This window comes from Leopardus geoffroyi, chromosome B4 (assembly GCF_018350155.1).
Source record: "Leopardus geoffroyi isolate Oge1 chromosome B4, O.geoffroyi_Oge1_pat1.0, whole genome shotgun sequence".
Classification (NCBI taxonomy): Eukaryota; Metazoa; Chordata; class Mammalia; order Carnivora; family Felidae; genus Leopardus; species Leopardus geoffroyi.
In genome coordinates, this window is record NC_059341.1 from 13,504,574 (window position 1) to 13,522,243 (window position 17,670).

Here is a 17,670-nt window from a genome sequence, read left to right on the forward strand (position 1 = left end):
TAGAGTTTTCCAGAGCTCCCATCCATCCCTCAGAGTTTAGGCAGAGGGATCAGAATATAGGAGGGGGACCCAAAAGCAGAGAGGGGGCAACGGTGCTACCAGAGACCCACACTGAAGCAGTGTGAACATGTTCTTAGAGCTATCACAAGAATTCTAGAGGTGACTTCTCAGCCCTGGGTTTCATGTCCTGATCAGCCTTACTTGCAGAACTTATTCTAAGCTGAGACATTTATGGAACCTGGAATTATGTTTGTGTAGAGGTCACACCCCTAGGTAGTGACACCCAACAGCTCTTTTGATTTCCTGTAGAACCTTCCAGAATAACTGAAAATTTGATGGTGGACTTTTTTTGGGAAACCTAAATTTTTCTAGTCCTAGCTGAAACTGAAGCTGGTGGTAAGGAAATTTAGGCTCAATGTCCGGCACCCAACTGCTTTTCCTGAAGTTTGAATCAACAGAGAGTACTATTTATAAATTGCCCAAGTGAACTTAAAATTTTGTCTAGATTCATCCTGGCGAAAAAAAGGCTAAATTGGGGGTTGCTTGATGTCAACTAAGGAACGGAAGAGAGGGAGGAAGGAGAAAGCCGACCTGCTGTCCTGCCTTCTCCTGGGCTCCAGCACTATGCAGGGTCCTGACTAAGCATACATCTTAAAGCAACATCATTTTTAAATATAATTGCACCAGCTCTTTTAATTACAATAGTGTTTTGGAACTCATGGCTTTTCAGTTTCCCTCACAGAAGCTTTATGCTCAAAAAAGACCTAGCAAAGCCAGAGAGGACTAAGGATTTCCCTGGGTCAATATATACCTCTCATCTTTCCGGCTGTGGTCCCAATAAGAGAATTTTTGGAAAAAAATTTTTTTTCTTCCACGCGTCCTCATTAATGTCATTTTAGAAAGACAATGACATCTGGTGGGAAATGAGAGCCACCTGCCAGTCTCACAGAATTGTGTGAAGTTGACGAGGTTCACACGGCCATGGCCTTCGCTTCCTCCTTAACAAAATGGACAGAAATGCAGCCCTTCTCCAGGCCAGGGCAATGCTTCCAGATCAAATAAGGGAGTGATTGCAAAAAGCATCCCGAGCTTTTTTACATAACAGAAGGCTCAACATTCTTATTTGGAAAGAGAATTATGAAGGTCAGTTATCTTTTTGCTTCATTAAAGCCCAGGCACTTCCGTGTACATACAAAATCAACACAAATGGATAGAATTCTGTCACCTTGCACACAGTGATCACTCAGCAAATATTTATATTTTGTGGGCTAACCTCACCATATAGACAATTGCAGGTCTGCTTGGAATGCACAGAAAACTCAGCAGAAGGAACAGGTTGGGGGTAGGGCAGATTATAATGAAAAGTGCTGCTCAGAGTTCTTTTCTTCCCTTTTCATTCCCTTTTCTGCCTATAAATGCTTCTCTGCCCAATTCTTACTTGTGGATAGAGCCTGATAGACCCACTCCAAGACCATAACGGTCAAGGTCATACACATGCACACTCAAACATAAATACACACAAACACACACATAGACAAACACATAAACACACACATACACAAATACAAATACACAAGTATATCCACACAAATGCACACATATGCACACAATTGAAACACACACACATATACACATACTTAAATACACAAACACACATACATGCACACTTAAATACACATACATACACATAAACATAAACACACAAATGCACATGTACACACGTACACAAACACACACATAAACACACATACACATACTACTCAAACACACATACATGGACAAATATAAACACAAACACACACATACATACACACACAAACACACATATATAAACATATACACATAAACACATATACATGTACTGACACATGCATGCATGTACGTACACAAACAAGTACACATACAAACATGCACACAACCTACCCAGAGTGGACAACACAACAAGGAATGACCTGGTAACGAAATCCTTCGGTTGCTAAGCCTTCCATGCCCCCTGCCCCTGCCTCTGACCTTCATATTGGGAACCATGTTGTCTATTTCAGCATCTCTTTTGTCAGAGCTTCCAGAAAAGAGGAGTTACTGGGAACTTGAGTGTTAACTTAAGCGATGCCCAAAGTTCCTTTACAAGGAATTAATAACCAGAGTTCCCTTCTTCCAGATGTTCCTCCACAGTCGGGGCGCCCCTCCACCCACCTTCCTGCTGGCGGACGCTTCCCACAGCCGCTGCAGACGTGCTCCAGATGGACCGCTGCCCCAGCGCTCTCACTGAGCCTTGCCTACTCCTTGCCTACTCCTCTAAGGGAGAAGAAATGTGCTTCCTGGGGAAGGGGTCAACAGTGGGCTTTAATCTAGAAAACCAGGGAAGAAGTACTATAGTCGAATGGCAAGCATTTTTAATTTCATGGGAAACTGAGTCATTCAACAAGCAGTGATTTGAGCACCCACTCTGTGCCTGTCAGTGGATTCAGTGTGGAAGAGACAAGGGGGACCAACACATGGCCCTGACCTTCAAGGACTCCCTAGAGCAGGAAACCAGTCATTAGAACAGGAGAAGCACTAGGGAGGGTAAAAAGGAAGGGACTCAGGAGTCTGCACGTGACAAGAGGGGAGAGAAGGACAACTTCTCAGAGGAGATGACACCACGTGGGAAGGGGTGGTTTTCCAGGTAGGGAACCACTTTGAGAAAGAAAAAAAAAAAACACCTCTGATATTTTTTGCTTTCAATTTCTTCCTAAGGTTTTTAAAGTATATTTATACCTTATATCTCAGAGACAGCCTATGTACCCTATGTCTTCCATGGGTCCCACTGTTCTCTGCCTGCCAGAGGATAAATCACAGGTTCCCTTGCCCTCTGGCCCCCCACTGGAGTCAGTCCTGGGGAACAAGGTGCAGGAGGCCTGAGGGAGGATGGTGAGGTCAAAGCTCTTATTCCGCTCTCCCATCAAGGCAGTCTTCTCTAGGAAATGCTCTTTTTTTCTAGGTTCCTGTTGTGGCTTCCTCTCCACCCTCATCCCTTTGGGTTTAGGAGCAGTAACAGCTCTTGCCCTGAGACTAGTATCCCTTGCGGTTCCTCTACATCCCACCCACACCTAACAAAAGTTGCTTTATTAAGCTCTCCTTGAATTATTCTAATTGGAGGGCCATCTGTTTCCTGTTGGGATCTTGACTGATAGAGCAAATAGCAAATATATCAGGGAGGGCAGGATGCAAAAACTATATAAACGTGTGTGTGTGTGTGTGTGTGTGTGTGTGTGTGTGTACATATATGCCAGTGACAGTAGTGATAGTGTCTGATTTAGTCATTTATTCCACAGACATTTATTGATGACCAACTATGGGAAAAATACAATGGATAAGGAAACCACACTTTCTGGATTTTATGAGAGTGTCAGTTACAACATTTTTTGTTATGGTCAGATTATGTATTTTAATTTGGAGTTCATTAAATATGATCTCAATAGCCCTGAGCAAGGGGAAGATGAGTACGATGAATCAGTTCTCTTAGTGTTTATACTCAAGCATAGCTTAGTTCTCTACAGTTCAAGTCAATAAAAGAAAAAAGCAAGTGGAGAAAGTCTGAGATATGATCAAGTACCAGATGTACATTTTTCAGGTTACACTATGGGTAACCTCACCTGCTAGGAGGTAAGTCTGTTGGTTTGGGGTCAAAGCAGTGGTGAAAATGAAGTCTCACCATGAGCCAGACAGCAGAAGCTTCACATACAATATTGAATCTATTCTTCAAGGAAACCCCTATAAACCAGGCATGGTTTTTCTCATTTTGCAGAAAGCGGAGGCTTAAAACATTAAGCAGTGAGCAGTACTAGTTAGCATCTGGATTCAAATTCAAGTCTATATCCAAGACCCATTCCTCTTTATTCTACGTCTCTTCCAGGAATAGACCACTCACGGCCAAGACCAGAGGGTATTTGGTGAATAAGAGACAATTACAGCTTTGAAGGCAAAGGGCTATCCTGCAATTTTGGCTTACTCTCTGTTATTATATCTGCACAGTGAGAAATGGGCTGGGAAACCAACCTTACAGGAATTTCCTTTTGATTCTGCATGGTAGAAATAGACCTCAGCTAACAATCTGCTCTGAGATCAGAAAGAAGGTCAAGGGGCAAACAAAACAAGCTGTACTCCAGCGGCACACCAAGATTTGTTTCCATGGAGTCTATGGCTCCCTTTGAACTATCTAATAATTATTAGTTTCAGGAGGTAGTAGAGTTTAGCATGTCAATGGGAGGGTATCTAAGGGACACATTTGAAACTTAAGACTGTCCTGGGGCGCCTGGGTGGCTCAGTCACTTGAACATCCAACTCTTTACTTCGGCTCAGGTCATGATCTCATGGTTCATGAGTCTGAGCCCCGCATCAGGCTCTATGCTGGCAGCGTAAAGCCTGCTTGGGATTCTCTCTCTCCTTCTCTCTCTGCCCCTCCCCCACTCATTCTCTCTCCCTCTCTCTCAAAAATAAATAAACATTAAAAAAATTTTTAAAAAGAAATTTAAGGCTGTCCTACCTGTGATTAGCTACACTGGGGCTAAGAGTGAGCAGCTTTGCTCTCTGCTTCCTTTGGGTACAGGACAGCCAATCCAATCACACAAGAGGATCCTTATGAGTGGCAAGTAATACAAACGCTTATAAATTTAAAGTAATCCATAAATTTTGAAGAATTCAAATTTAAGACCTGTGGATGCTCTTATAAAAGCCTACTTTCCCTTCCCTTTAAGTACCCATATACCATGGTTTAAGTACCCATATACCATGGTTTATGCCCATTGTCCCAGAATGATTATTAATGCTGTCTTCTTTCATTCTCAGAAGTGTTGTTTTAGATGATAAATTATCACTCTATTTTTGCTATATATAAGTGATTGATAAAAGAAAGTGAGGCAGTGGGATCCTGAGCTTCAAATACCCCAGGTCTAGCTTCAGAATAAGTGCTGTCTTGCTGCGTGTGCCTAGGTTATTCAATTAACCTCTCTGATCCTTTATGTGCCAAGTGAGAAGAAAACATGTGGCCAGTGACTTTTATGAGCAATAACAAGCAGAAATCGTTCATAAAGTTATACATCTTGGAGCCAGAAACAACCTGGAGAGATCATTTAGCACACCAGGGCTATGAAGAGCCATCCAAAAATCACAATGATCTAGTCAGTTTTCCCCAAAGATTTCTATTGTTTTGAAGAAGTCTAGCAACTCAACCCAGCCAAGGTAAACCAAATGATAGAGAGCTGATGGCCTGGTGACTCAAGTCTTTTATCAAGTGGAATTCTAACTACTAATCACGCTTTGTCTGTTTGTTGCATTTGCCAGAAGAAAATATCTAGTGGCCCCAGTGCCCTATTAACAAACATCAGAAAGGTCCATCCTGGATTCAGCAGCGGGTTCTGAATGGGGATTGTACTTGCCACTTCATGAGCAGATTTCACAGAGAAGGGTGGGATGGGGGGACCCCAATCCCAAGGGCCTGTCAGGTGTAACCAGGGGCACCATGACTGGATGCAGTGATTTGTTTCTTCAGTGTCCCTGAAGACGGTCACAGTCTGCTCCTCTCTGTCTTGTTTGCTCTTGCCTCAAGGCAGCTATGTCTCCAATCCCCACTCCTCAACAAGTCCTAGCAATTTTATTCAGATAATGTCTAATAAATTATCAGTTTAGAGGGATACAGGGGGTGGGGAGGTACAACGAAAAAATAAGCCACCAAAGTGCATGGTATTTGGCCCAAAGCCTAGAAAGGGAGCTGATCCCATCCTTAGGCCTCTACTGAGGGTATAGACAGAAAGGATATAATACCTCAGCCACTTAATGGACAAACTAGAAAAGGCTCCCCTGGTCCCTCTGCTCCTCCATCTTCTTGTAACTTCTCCTTTCCTCCTTGTCCTCATCCTAGACCCCCAACCCTGCCTCCTCCAAGCCCACCTTAGTCCCAGAAATGACACTGGGAAGTTCCTTAAGATTTGCCATGGCTGTAATCTGGAATCATTTCCAGGGCAAGAGTCCTGGGTTTTTTAAATAACACAGGGGTTTGCATTTGTGGAATTGGAAAGTCTGCGATGCCTGCACAACAATTAATCATAGGCCAAATTCAAATTTGTGTGCCAAAAATTTATAAAGTACTGTGTTACAGAATCTGTTTTTCTCCCTCTTATGACAGCTTTAGAGGAACGGAGGAGGGGCAAATAAAAATAGCCACTTTCCAATGCCTCTACTTCTAGGGTAACATATAAGGGTGTCCTTGAAAGCTATATTATCCTTCTGCAAAATGGTTGCCTGTGGGCTTCAGTGTGAGCAACTACTGTTTGAGCATAGAGGTTGTGACATCCATCTCAATGTACTTTCATCCAGACTATTTCTACGGTTTTGTGCCTTTATCACCATGGGGCCAATTGCCACACATAGGCCCAGTCCCAGTTCAACTTGTGGTCTTGAAACACAAATACCAAGATTAAAAATAATGTCCATAGTGGGGCACTTGGGTGGCTCAGTCGGTTAAGCATCTGACTCTTGATTTCGGCTCAGGTCATAATCTCAGAGTTGTGAGATCAACCCCACATTGGGCTCTGCGCTGAGCATGGAGCCTGCTTATTCTCTCTCTCTCTCTCTCTCTCTCTCTCTCTCTGCCCCTCCCCCGCTCACGCATGCTTATGCATATGCATTCACTCTCTCAAAAGAAATAAACATTTAAATAATAACAATAATAATAATGTTCACAGTATTTTTAAAATCCATAAAAACATATCATTCCTATAGTAATACTCCTAAGCCAACTTCGATCATGGTGGATTTGCCAAGAGAGAGGCAGAAACCCACTGTGGGCAGTTCCCTGTGTCTTTTTAATTTAGCAATCAAACGCCCAATGGAACGAGTTATTTGAGTAAAAGGAGAAAGAAGGGATAACGTCAAGTGTAGGTGGAACTAAAATGCAACACCTGGAGGGCCATTGGAGAATACTGGAAACTATTCACCAAATAGTTACCGCTTACACTCACACGTCTATCATACTTAACAATTATAAAAGATAGTTCACATACGTTATCTCACATGAGCTGTGAAACAGCCCTTGGAGGAAAACACTATCATACTCACTTACCACTTGGACATGCTGGGGCTCAAAAAGGTTATTATGTGATTGACCAAGATCGTAGAGCTAATACTCAACTCCAGATCTGTCTGCTTTCCACTCTGGGGTTTATCTCACTATAGCCTGGCTATATGCTCCTGTATACCGTGTATAAACTAGTACGCCAGCTTTCAGGGAATTACAGATTAGAAAGCATTGCCCTGCCCTCTTTGAGGCTAAGTCGTAAATGCAAATACCTCTAATACAAAGCAGATGTGACCACTGCAAAAGTGGCATGAACACATGCTGTGGAGGTTTTGAAAGGATACAACTGTAATTTTGGGGGAGATTCGGAAAATCTTGGTGACAGAAATAGATTTGCGTTGAAGCATGGATACCAGGCATACTGTGATCAGGTAGGGTGGGTAGGTCGTAGAGTCAAGGGACAACATGAGGAAAAGCAGGGAAAGTATGGTGTGTGACGAGAATAGTAAGACATGGGTTCTACTCACAGAGCATTTGTACCTCCTAAGGCTTTTGTACCTCCTAAGCATGAGTACCTCCTAAGGCTTTTGATTTAATTCTCAAGGCGTGGGAAGCCCACTTTGGAACAAAAACATTGTCCATCCTGAAGCTTAGTCTGCAAACTGTGTGCAGACTGGGTTAACATGGGGAAAGCCTGTAAGCGGGGAGGACAGGGAAGAGTCCATTAAAAAAAAAAAAAAAGGCAGTAATGACAACTGTGATGCAGGGGCTAACTAAATGAGGTCATGCAAAATCTAGGAGAAAATCAACAGAGTCAAGAAATAATCCCCAGTGGAAAGGCTATTCTCTGAAGGTGAGCCATTTCTTTGGGCAAGTTATGAAGCTGGAGGGAAGCACCATCACAATGAATGGCCATTAAGCCTGGCATCCCCCAGGGCACCTTGCGAGATAAAGGGGCCTGGCTCCCTGACTTGTAACTTTCAGAACCCCAGAAAAATTGACTGGATGGCTTACTTCCATATGGAAGCCTTGGGGGCATTTCAGTGTCTGCAGAGAATTTAACGTAGGGAGAGTAATTGGTGCCGACATCAGACGAGATCCAATAAAAAGATGAACGTCCTGATTCTAAAATGACAATAAAAATGAGGGTGAAGAAGGGGGTGGCAGCTAAAAAAAAAAAAAAAAAAAAAAAAAAACCCAGCCTGGGCTTATCTCTGTATCCTGACCTGGATCCATGAAGCACAATCTGCTGCAGCTCCTAGGGCATCCATTTCCTGCCATAAACAGCAATGACACTCTCCTTCCCAGATGTCGAAACAGACTAAACAACCTCCACTTGCCACTGGCAGCTCTGACAGCAGAAGTTACCTGAAATCGCACCAGCCCTGGATGAACTCTCGGCCCAGCCGGTCACTTGGATGCCACAAGCAGGCCGGAAACAAATGGCGCTGGGAGCTGGCACAAAAATTTAGCCGTGCTCACTAATAACCTTCACCTGGAGGTCAGGAACGCATCGGACAGTGACAGACGCGTGCGGCGCAGGCCCCTATGCACGCGGACGTGCACGCGCACGCGCACGCACGCGCTTACGTACGTACCCGCACCCACATCTCCCCTCCCTCCTGACGTGGCCTCTCCGCATGCTGTAAAGCAGCGAGTGCCTCGTGTCCGTGCCAGGCTGGAACCGGAAGTGGGACCCAGTCATACTTGCCCTGGGAAACTGCCCTCTGCTGCTCATTTCTTCTGGAGGTGAGCACTGAATTCGTCTCATCTGAGTGGTATTAAAACATTCTTGGGACACCTGGGTGGCTCAGTCGTTAAGCGTCCCACGACGTCGCCTCAGGTCATGATCTCACAGTTCGTGGGTTCGAGCCCCCCACCCCCACCCCCCGGGGCTCTGTGCTGACAGCTCAGAGCCTGGAGACTGCTTCGGATTCTGTGTCTCCCTCTCTCTCTCTCTGCCCCTTCCCCACTCGTACTTTGTGTCTCGCTCTCAAAAATAAACATTAAAAAAAGAATTAAAAAAACCTTTAAAAATTAAAAAAAAAAAAAAATTCTTTAATGTCCTAGTTTAACCTCATGTTTCCTGACATCTCGTTAATCTCTGTCGACTCTAACAGACTTGTTTTTAAAAACCCTGGGGCCAGGCCAAGCCCTCCATTGTAAGTGGTAAGGACAGCCCAATCGTATTTTCCGACTCTCCCAGGATCAGCGAATGTGGGAACAGAGAAAGAGAAGACAGCAAAAGCCTTCCAGTCCATCAGCTCGGGCTAAGCCTCAGGAAGGGGAGACCTAACGCGTGGCTGATCCCAGGCAAGGAATTACTTAAATTATTATTATTCCTAACACAATGTGTGAGAGAAGAGGGAATTGTGTGGTGCCATAGCGGTGACCTTCAGTAACACTAGCCCATTGCAGACTTGTCCCTCTGGCGGTGTTTGGAGACTCACATTAATGAGGGAGGGCCGAAAAGGTGTAAGGAAGTAGGTAAACACACTCAAATGTACCTCTTAGCAAACGAAACAGAATTTAAAACTGTCATACCATCAGCAGTGCTTTAAAGCCGACTCTAAGAGGTCCATGAAAAAAAAATTGGCAGAAATAAAAACTCTTCTAATTCTTCTTTTCAAATGAAGAATAGGGAATACACTGGTAAGTAAATGCAAGAGGGACACCTGGGTGGCTCAGTTGGTTAAGCATCTGACTCTTGATTTTGGCCCATGATTGGTGAGTTTGAGCCTCGTTTGGGGCTCCATGTGCTGACAGCGCAGAGCCTGCTTCGGAGTCTCTCTCTCCCTCTCTCTCTCTGCCCCAGTCCTGCTCATGCTGCTCTCTCCTTCTATCTCAAAATAAATAAACTTAAAAAAAAATAATTATGACCACCGGTCCCACAAAAAGTGCATTTGTTCTTAAGGAACAAAGAAATACATGGTTTGTTTATGTATGTACACAATATTATATGTACATTTAATATATATAAACATGTATGTGTGTCCATGTCTAACCCATATGTGATCAACCTTCTGTCCTAGATCCTCAAAGAATGTTAAGTGGTTGAACGAAATCCACCTCCCAAAATCAGGATTTGAGAGATATTAAGGCTTAGGAAGAGAAATGTAATCACTTTATTTTCTCTAAATTTGTAAATAAATTTGTAAATATTATAAAAGACTAGTAATAAAGTTTTCAGTAAATTGCTGCGCAAAATAAGTACAATAAATGAATCATCCAAACAAAGTAACAGGTTTGAATGGATAGCTAACAAGGTGTTCAAAGTCATAGAAGAACCTGCTAACAAATGGTTTTCTAGTCTTTCCTCTAAAAATGTTGAGAAGTTATAGCCCATCCTCAGGAAAGTGGGTCCCTAGAGATAAGTCCCTGACAAAACCAGGAAAAAATACGGGGGACACCTGGCCTAGTTGGGTGGTTAAAAATTAAACTGGACGTATCTGAAATGATATCAAAACAGTACAGCCCATTGAATGGGAGAAAATATTTGCAAATCATATACCTCATCAGAGCTTAAGGTATATGGAACACCTACAACTCAACCACAAAACCAAAAACGAATAACCCAATTCAAAAATGGACAAAGACCTTGAATAGATATTTCTCCCAAAAGATATACAAATGTCCAATAAACACATGAAAAGATGCTCAGCATCATAAATGATTAGAGAAATGCAAATCAAACCACAATGAGATACCACTTCACACTCACTATGATCACTGTTATTAAAAAAAGAACAACAAGTGTTGATTTGGATGTAAAGAAATTGAACATTTGTACATTGCTGGCGGGAATGTAAAATGGTGCAGCCACCATGGAAAACAATATGGTTGGTCCTCAAAAAATCAAATGTAGAAGTGTTACATTCCTCAGCAATTCTCCTAGGTTTATACCTAAAAGAATTGAAAGCAGGGACTCAAACAGACATTTGTACACCCATGTTCATAGCAGTCTTGCCACAATAGCCAAATATGTCCATTGATGGAAGAGTGAATAAACAAAATGTGATATATACATACGATGGAATATTATTCAGCCTTAAAAAGGAGTGAAATTCTGACATGATACAACATGGATGAACTTTGAAGACATTATGCCAAGTGAAATGAGCCAGACACAAAAGGACAAATACTGCATGATTCCTCTTATATGAGGTACCTAGAATAGTCAAATTCATAGAAAGCAGAATGGTGGTTGCTAGGGACTGAGGGGGAAGGGGAAACAGGGAGTTAGTGTTTAATGGGTAATGAGTTTCAGTTCCAGAAGAGGCTCTGGAGGTAGATGTTGGTTATGGTTACAAAACCGTGTGAATGCACTTAACGCCATTGAACTATACACATAGAGTGGTTTAGGGGCCCCTGGGTGGCTCAGTCAGTTAAGCATCTCACTCTTAATTTTGGCTCAGCTCATGATCTTGTGGATCATGAGATAGAGCCCTGCATCAGGCTCTATGCTAAACATGGAGCCTACTTAAGATTCTCTTCCTCCTTCTCCTCTGCTCCTCTCCTGCTTGCATGTGAGCACACACTGTCTCTCTCCCTCTCTCCCATAATTAAACAAATAAATGAAAAAATTCTTAAAAGAGTGGTGTAAATGGTAGGATTTAAGTTACTATATTTAACCACAATAAAAGAGTAAAAAAAAAATAATTTTACACATTCTAGCTCTGATTCTGTCACAGCCACTCCGTATGTGAGTCCGTAAGCTGTCATAGCTACCTCTCTCTCATCTACTTCCCTTCATTGTTGCCACAGTGAGATTTTTCTCAAGGATACAGAGACCGGACCTCTGGGTCAGGTGCTCATCACATGCAGCAGCTCAGAGAATTTGTGCCTCCAGGTGACTTCCAGGAGCTCTCTACTTGGAACCAGGATAAAAAGAACAACGATCGCCATCAGAGTGTCCCTGAGATTGAAGAGAGGTGAGCCCAGTACCGCAGAGGAAAAGGCTCTGTTCTCACGGCTGTGATCTCCACGGGCTGCTCTTGCAACTGGGGGAAGTCCGGTCTCCCAGGACATACTCCCCTCCCTTCTGTGAGCTGTGGCATCTGGGATAGATTAAGGAGCTACATTACTGCAGTAAGTAGGAGGCCCCCATATTTGTTTTCTTTTTCATTTTTCATTCTCTTAAAATCACTTTATTCTTTCTGTCCTTAAACATGGCTTCCTACCCTCACTTTACCATAATAATGAGATACCAATACATTTTGGATTTTTTAAAACTTCAAGAGTATCTCAATGAATCCCATCTTGTGGAGGAGATGGCAAACTTATAAGGAAAAAAAAAAATACAAATTCAGACCAGGCTGTGGAAGACACAGCACATGTTAATGGCTAGGAATGGCAGGGCCTTCAGCCCCTGGAATTGCTGAAAAACATTCCAGCTGAAACACTCTGTCGCATTCTCCCTTCTATTTCCCATCGTGCCATACCTTTTTATGACTCCCCAGTCTCTCCACCTTAGGAAGTTTGAACCCAGATTGATTCCCACCTATTTCAGAATCTATGGAACTGAATTTCCCGTGGAAACAGCCTCTTCTGCAAAGAGGCAGCCAGGCCATATTTACTCTTTTCTTTAGGCATCAGATCTCAACCCTGGCAGTATGTTTGAAGACAAATATGGGTAAGTTGGACTTAATTAAAACTTACCTGGTTGCAAAAGCCACTGTTAGTAGAATGAAAAGACAAGCAATAGCCTGGGAGAAAATATTTACAAAACACACCTCTGACGAAGGACTGGTATCCAGAATATACTCTGGATAAAAGTACTCTTAAAGCTCAACAATAAGAAAACAAACAACCCCATTTAAAAATAGGCTAAAGATCTAACTATCTGAATGGAAACCTTTCCAAAGAAGATATCCAGAAGGCAAATGAGCACATGGAACATATTTCATCAGGGAATTGCAAATTAAAACAATTCAGTACCACTACACACCTATTAGAATGGCCAAAATCCAAAACACTGACAACATCAAATGCTGGTAGGGATTTGGAGCAACAGAAACTCTCATTCATCACTTGTGGGAATGTAACATGTTGCAGCCATTTTGAAAGACAGTTGGGCAGTTTCTTACAAAACTAGACAAACTCCTACCACATTACCCAGCAATTGCACTGCTCAACATTTATACAAATGAGTTGGAAACATGTCCACATAGAAACCTGTACGTGAATGTTTATAATAGTTTTATTTATAATTGCTAACACTTGGAAGCAACCAAGAGGTCTTTCTATAGGTGAATGGATAAACAAATTGTGGCACATCCAGACAACAGAATGTTACTCAAGTATAAAAATAAATTAGCTACCAACCCATGAAAAGACGTGGAGGAATCTTAAATGCCTATTACTGAGTGAAAGAAGCCAACCTGAAAAGGCTACATACCATATGTTTTACTACATGACATTTTGTAAAAGGGCAAAACTGAAGGTAGTAGAAGATGAGTGGTTTCCAGGGGTTCTAAAGAAGGAGGGAGAAATACGTGAAGTACAGGGAATTTTTAGGGCAATGAAACTCTCCTGTATACTACTTGGTGGATACGTGTCAGTATGCATTCTTCAAAACTCATGAAATGTACAACACAAAGAGTGAACCTTAATGTAAACTATGGACTTTAGTTAGCATAATGTATCAGCCTTGGCTCATCAGTTGTTACAAAGGTACCATGTCAAAGCAAGATGTTAGTGGGTGAAGGGGGGGTGAGGAGAGGGGGAGGAAGGGCCGGGAGGTGTGTGTGTGTATATATATATATATATATATACATATATATATATATATATATATTCGGGAGTGTTTAAAAAATACTGATTACTAGGCTCTAATCCAAAGATTCTTATTTGACACATGGGTTTCCCCAAAGTAGTCTTAGGCTTAAATCCACAGTTTGCTGCCAAAGAGCAAGAAATCCCCCAAGTTACCAAGTCAGGAAGACATGATTTCCCAGACTGGTCCATCAGCATCACTTAAGATAAGTATACACATCTACTGATATTTTAGGAAGTCACAGAAGGAAGGGGGACTGACTGGAAGCCAAGGCCATTGGTACAGAGTCTGAGGCTTAATGATTTATAAACTCATTGCTGGAAAAAGGTTTAAGGAGCAAAATTGTCAGAGCTTCAGATGACAAGTGGCTTTTATACTAAATTCTTTCTCAGAAGTTCTTAAGAAAGGCTTTGTTTCAGAACATGAGTCCAGAATTCATACTTGCTTTGGGCTACAGTTTCTAGAGATGTCCTTAGTGGTGACCGAGACTAGCAGCGTGCCCCCCTTTCCCTTTAGGGCTTCTTATCTCCTTGGACTTCTCTTCCTAAACACCGGGTTTCTGGGGCAGCCCTGGTCTTGGCTGCTGAGCCTCAGGATGGCCCTTCCCTCCTCCCACCACTCCCCCAGAAGTGGACACCCTGCTGCTGCTTACTGTACAGACAGGGTTAGAATCTCACTCAAATCCATGGTCACTTCTGGCTAACCAGATTAAGTTAACTACATTGTTGTAATGCGGGATAATGGACTATTATGTTACCCTCTGTCGACAATGACACTATGCATCAAAAGCCTCTATATGGTTCATGTCCCTTGGCCCTGCAATTCCATAAATGTCAGCAAAACTTTAGCTATAAGGATGTCTGCTTTACAGCGTGGTTAATATTACACAGAAAACATTTTGAAAATATTTTACAGGGGACTCCTTCTCAAAAACTTTACCTGTAACCATCACCTTTATGGCCCCAAGGAGAGGAGGGAGGGAATGCTACCTAGAGCTGGAGGAATTTGTGACAGGAAAGTCTTTGAGCAGGAAAAAATAATGCAAATCACTTGACATTTCTGGAGGAGAGGGAAAGAGAATAGGGAACTTGGGAAGGGGGGGTTGGGGATAGGCAGATGTGGGTATTCTGTTTTCCTTATTTTGCATCGGAATTCTGGAGTAAGACTTGTTAAATGAGTTGAGCAGAAAAATCAGAACATCAGGGTTCATGGTTGTCTAGCTTAGGGGCTCCTGCAAGCATTTGGGAGAAGGTTCTTATTCAGTCATGTCCCAAATGGGGCTGGAGAGCTGCCATCTCAGCACTGGTGGTAGGAGGGGGCTGTTGGGGTACCCCAAGGATATATTCCTGGACTCCTTCAGTCTGTTAGCACAGAGACTTTACAAGTGTCTATGTGCCTTAATGTGGGCACAGAGGATTGGTAGGCTAGTGTTCTTGGCTCAGGACACAGAGGTGACAATGTGCTGGGACTTTAACATAAGATTCAAATGGCTGGTACCAGGAAATCCAGTAGTAGGAGCCACATAATGGCTCCAGAGGTCATAAGAGACTGTTACAGCTCAACAGACATCAGGCCCAGGACAAATCAAACCCACTAATCTTCGTTAGAGGGCAATATGGATCCAAAGCCTTAAATCACAACCCCACCTGTCCTACCAGAAGTCCAGACTCAAACTCAGGGAGGAAACTTGGAAACTGAACATTCATTCAAAGAAACTGACCTGAATGGAATTACTTAATCCAGAAAAAACAGAATTTTCATTTTCTTCCTACAATAGTGTTGGAGGCCAGATTACATCAATGATGGAAAATAAATGACATTTCTTGGCTCATCTGTGTAGTGCTGTGTTAAATTTTCAAACCACTACATTTGCCATATAGCCAAGTTACCCTTAGGCAGGAGGTTGGAGGACCCTTCTTCAGAGACCTAACCCAGGGAAGGGAACATTGATTATTGTTGTTGGAGTGTTTATGATACAAAGCTGGTGGTCCACCCATTATCCTGTAGTGAAATCACTAATTGGCAAACTCCAGATCTCACAAAAAGAGTTTCTGACCTCCTTTTTACTACTTTCTTGTAACTATGAATGGACAATCAAGGCTCAGCAAAGCTCACTTGAGAACTTACAACATGAGAGAGAAACAAACAAACAAAAAAAGATGGGGAACTCAGAAGAATCAGAGATAATACAAAGAGTAGGGGGGAAAATTTTTAAAGTCATTAACATCTTCAGAGAGAAAGGAGAAGATCTTTAAAACAACAGATGATATGCAGGGGCGCCTGGGTGGCGCAGTCGGTTAAGCGTCCGACTTCAGCCAGGTCACGATTTCGCGGTCCGTGAGTTCGAGCCCCGCGTCGGGCTCTGGGCTGATGGCTCAGAGCCTGGAAGGCTCCGATTCTGTGTCTCCCTCTCTCTCTGCCCCTCCCCCGTTCATGCTCTGTCTCTCTCTGTCCCAAAAATAAATAAACGTTGAAAAAAAAAATTTTTTTTTAAAAAACAACAGATGATATGCAGAAAGGAAATAATCAGAGCTCAAGAAAGAACCTTTAGAAATTACAAATATGACAGTGAAATTAAAAGAGGCCAGAAGATAAAAATCAAAGGTATCTCCCAGGAAATGAAACAGAAAGTTCAGTAGGATAGAAAAGTAAAAGAAAAAGATCGATTTAGGGCTGTTTTAGTTACCTATCACTATGTAATTAGTTACCCCCAAATGTAGTGGCTGAAAACAACAATAAACATTTATTATCCCACACAGTGTTTGTGGGTCACCCAGTAGTTAGCTGAGTGGTTCTGGCTTGGGGTCTGTCCTGAGCTTGTGGTCAAGCAAGATGTTGGCTAGGACTGCAGTCACATAGGGCTTGACTGGACTGCAGGGTCACTCCCAAGATGGCTCCCTCATAGGGCAGCTCGTTGCTGGCTGTTGGCAGGCTGTCTCTGGTCATGTGGGCCTCTGTATAGAGCTTCTTGAGTGTCCTCGTGACATGGCGGCTGGCTTCCCCCGGAACAAATAATCCAAGAGGGAGAGCAAGTAGGAAGTTGCAGTGCCTTTCAGAAGTAACATACCAATCCTTCCATCACATTCTGCTTGCTAGAAGTGAGTCACTAAGTCTGTCCCAGGGAGAGGGAGCTAGAAAGGATTAATGGTACTGAAATGACTCATAGTTTTGCCAGGCAGTGGTTCATGAGGTGGAAAGAACACAGGTGCTGATGTCAGATGGTCATGGGCTTGAATCTTGGCCCCTCCTCAAGCAAATTAACCTCTCTTCAGTTTTCTCCCCTCTAAAATGCATATGATACCACTGTACTTGGTTTTAGTGAGTTGAGAATAAACCATTTAAGGTGACTTGCACAGTGTTGGTGACCAATAAATTACAGTTACTATTATTAATATTGTAATGCCTTTGAGTAAAATAGAAAGGATGTGGTTTATTCTGATGTCCTGGCTACATCCCAAACCAGAACTCAGAAAAACAGCAAAACCCCCTCTGGATGGCCTCACTAATCAGCAGCTAAGCAAGTGCAGTGCTTTGCTCTATCATTTCTGAATGATGATGTGGATTCTGCCTAGAGCCCATAAAAAAAGCCCTCTGGCATATGGGTGTGTGGATTTGGAGGAAACTTTTCAGCTAGTGAAGGTCATGGTTTAGTTTTTAGTTCTTGGGAGGTCTTTTGCCAAAATATGTTTGAATCTCCAACCTCACAGCAGAGTCAATAACAGCATGATTTAGTGAGTAGCACAAAGTCATCAACCATCCTGACACCAAAACTCCCCTAGTGAGACCAGCATTCATTGGTAAATTTAGGCCTAATTTTGGTTCTCCATCCGCCCCTCAGTAA

The 17,670-nt window shown here is 42.7% G+C and overlaps 1 protein-coding gene across 2 annotated transcripts in view; it reads right to left on the minus strand.

The window, feature by feature from the left end:
* The window catches only part of FAM107B (family with sequence similarity 107 member B), a 240,552-nt gene that overhangs the window by 155,156 nt on the left and 67,726 nt on the right, over positions 1–17,670 (minus strand). Inside the window, exon 1 of one of the 2 annotated variants that reach the window (XM_045466406.1) lies at positions 8,423–8,529. The exons of the other annotated variant lie outside the window; for it this stretch is intronic. The gene's annotated coding sequence lies outside the window, so the exon portion shown is untranslated. Of the gene's footprint in view, positions 1–8,422; positions 8,530–17,670 lie in introns of those variants that run through there. 2 annotated transcript variants of the gene reach the window in all.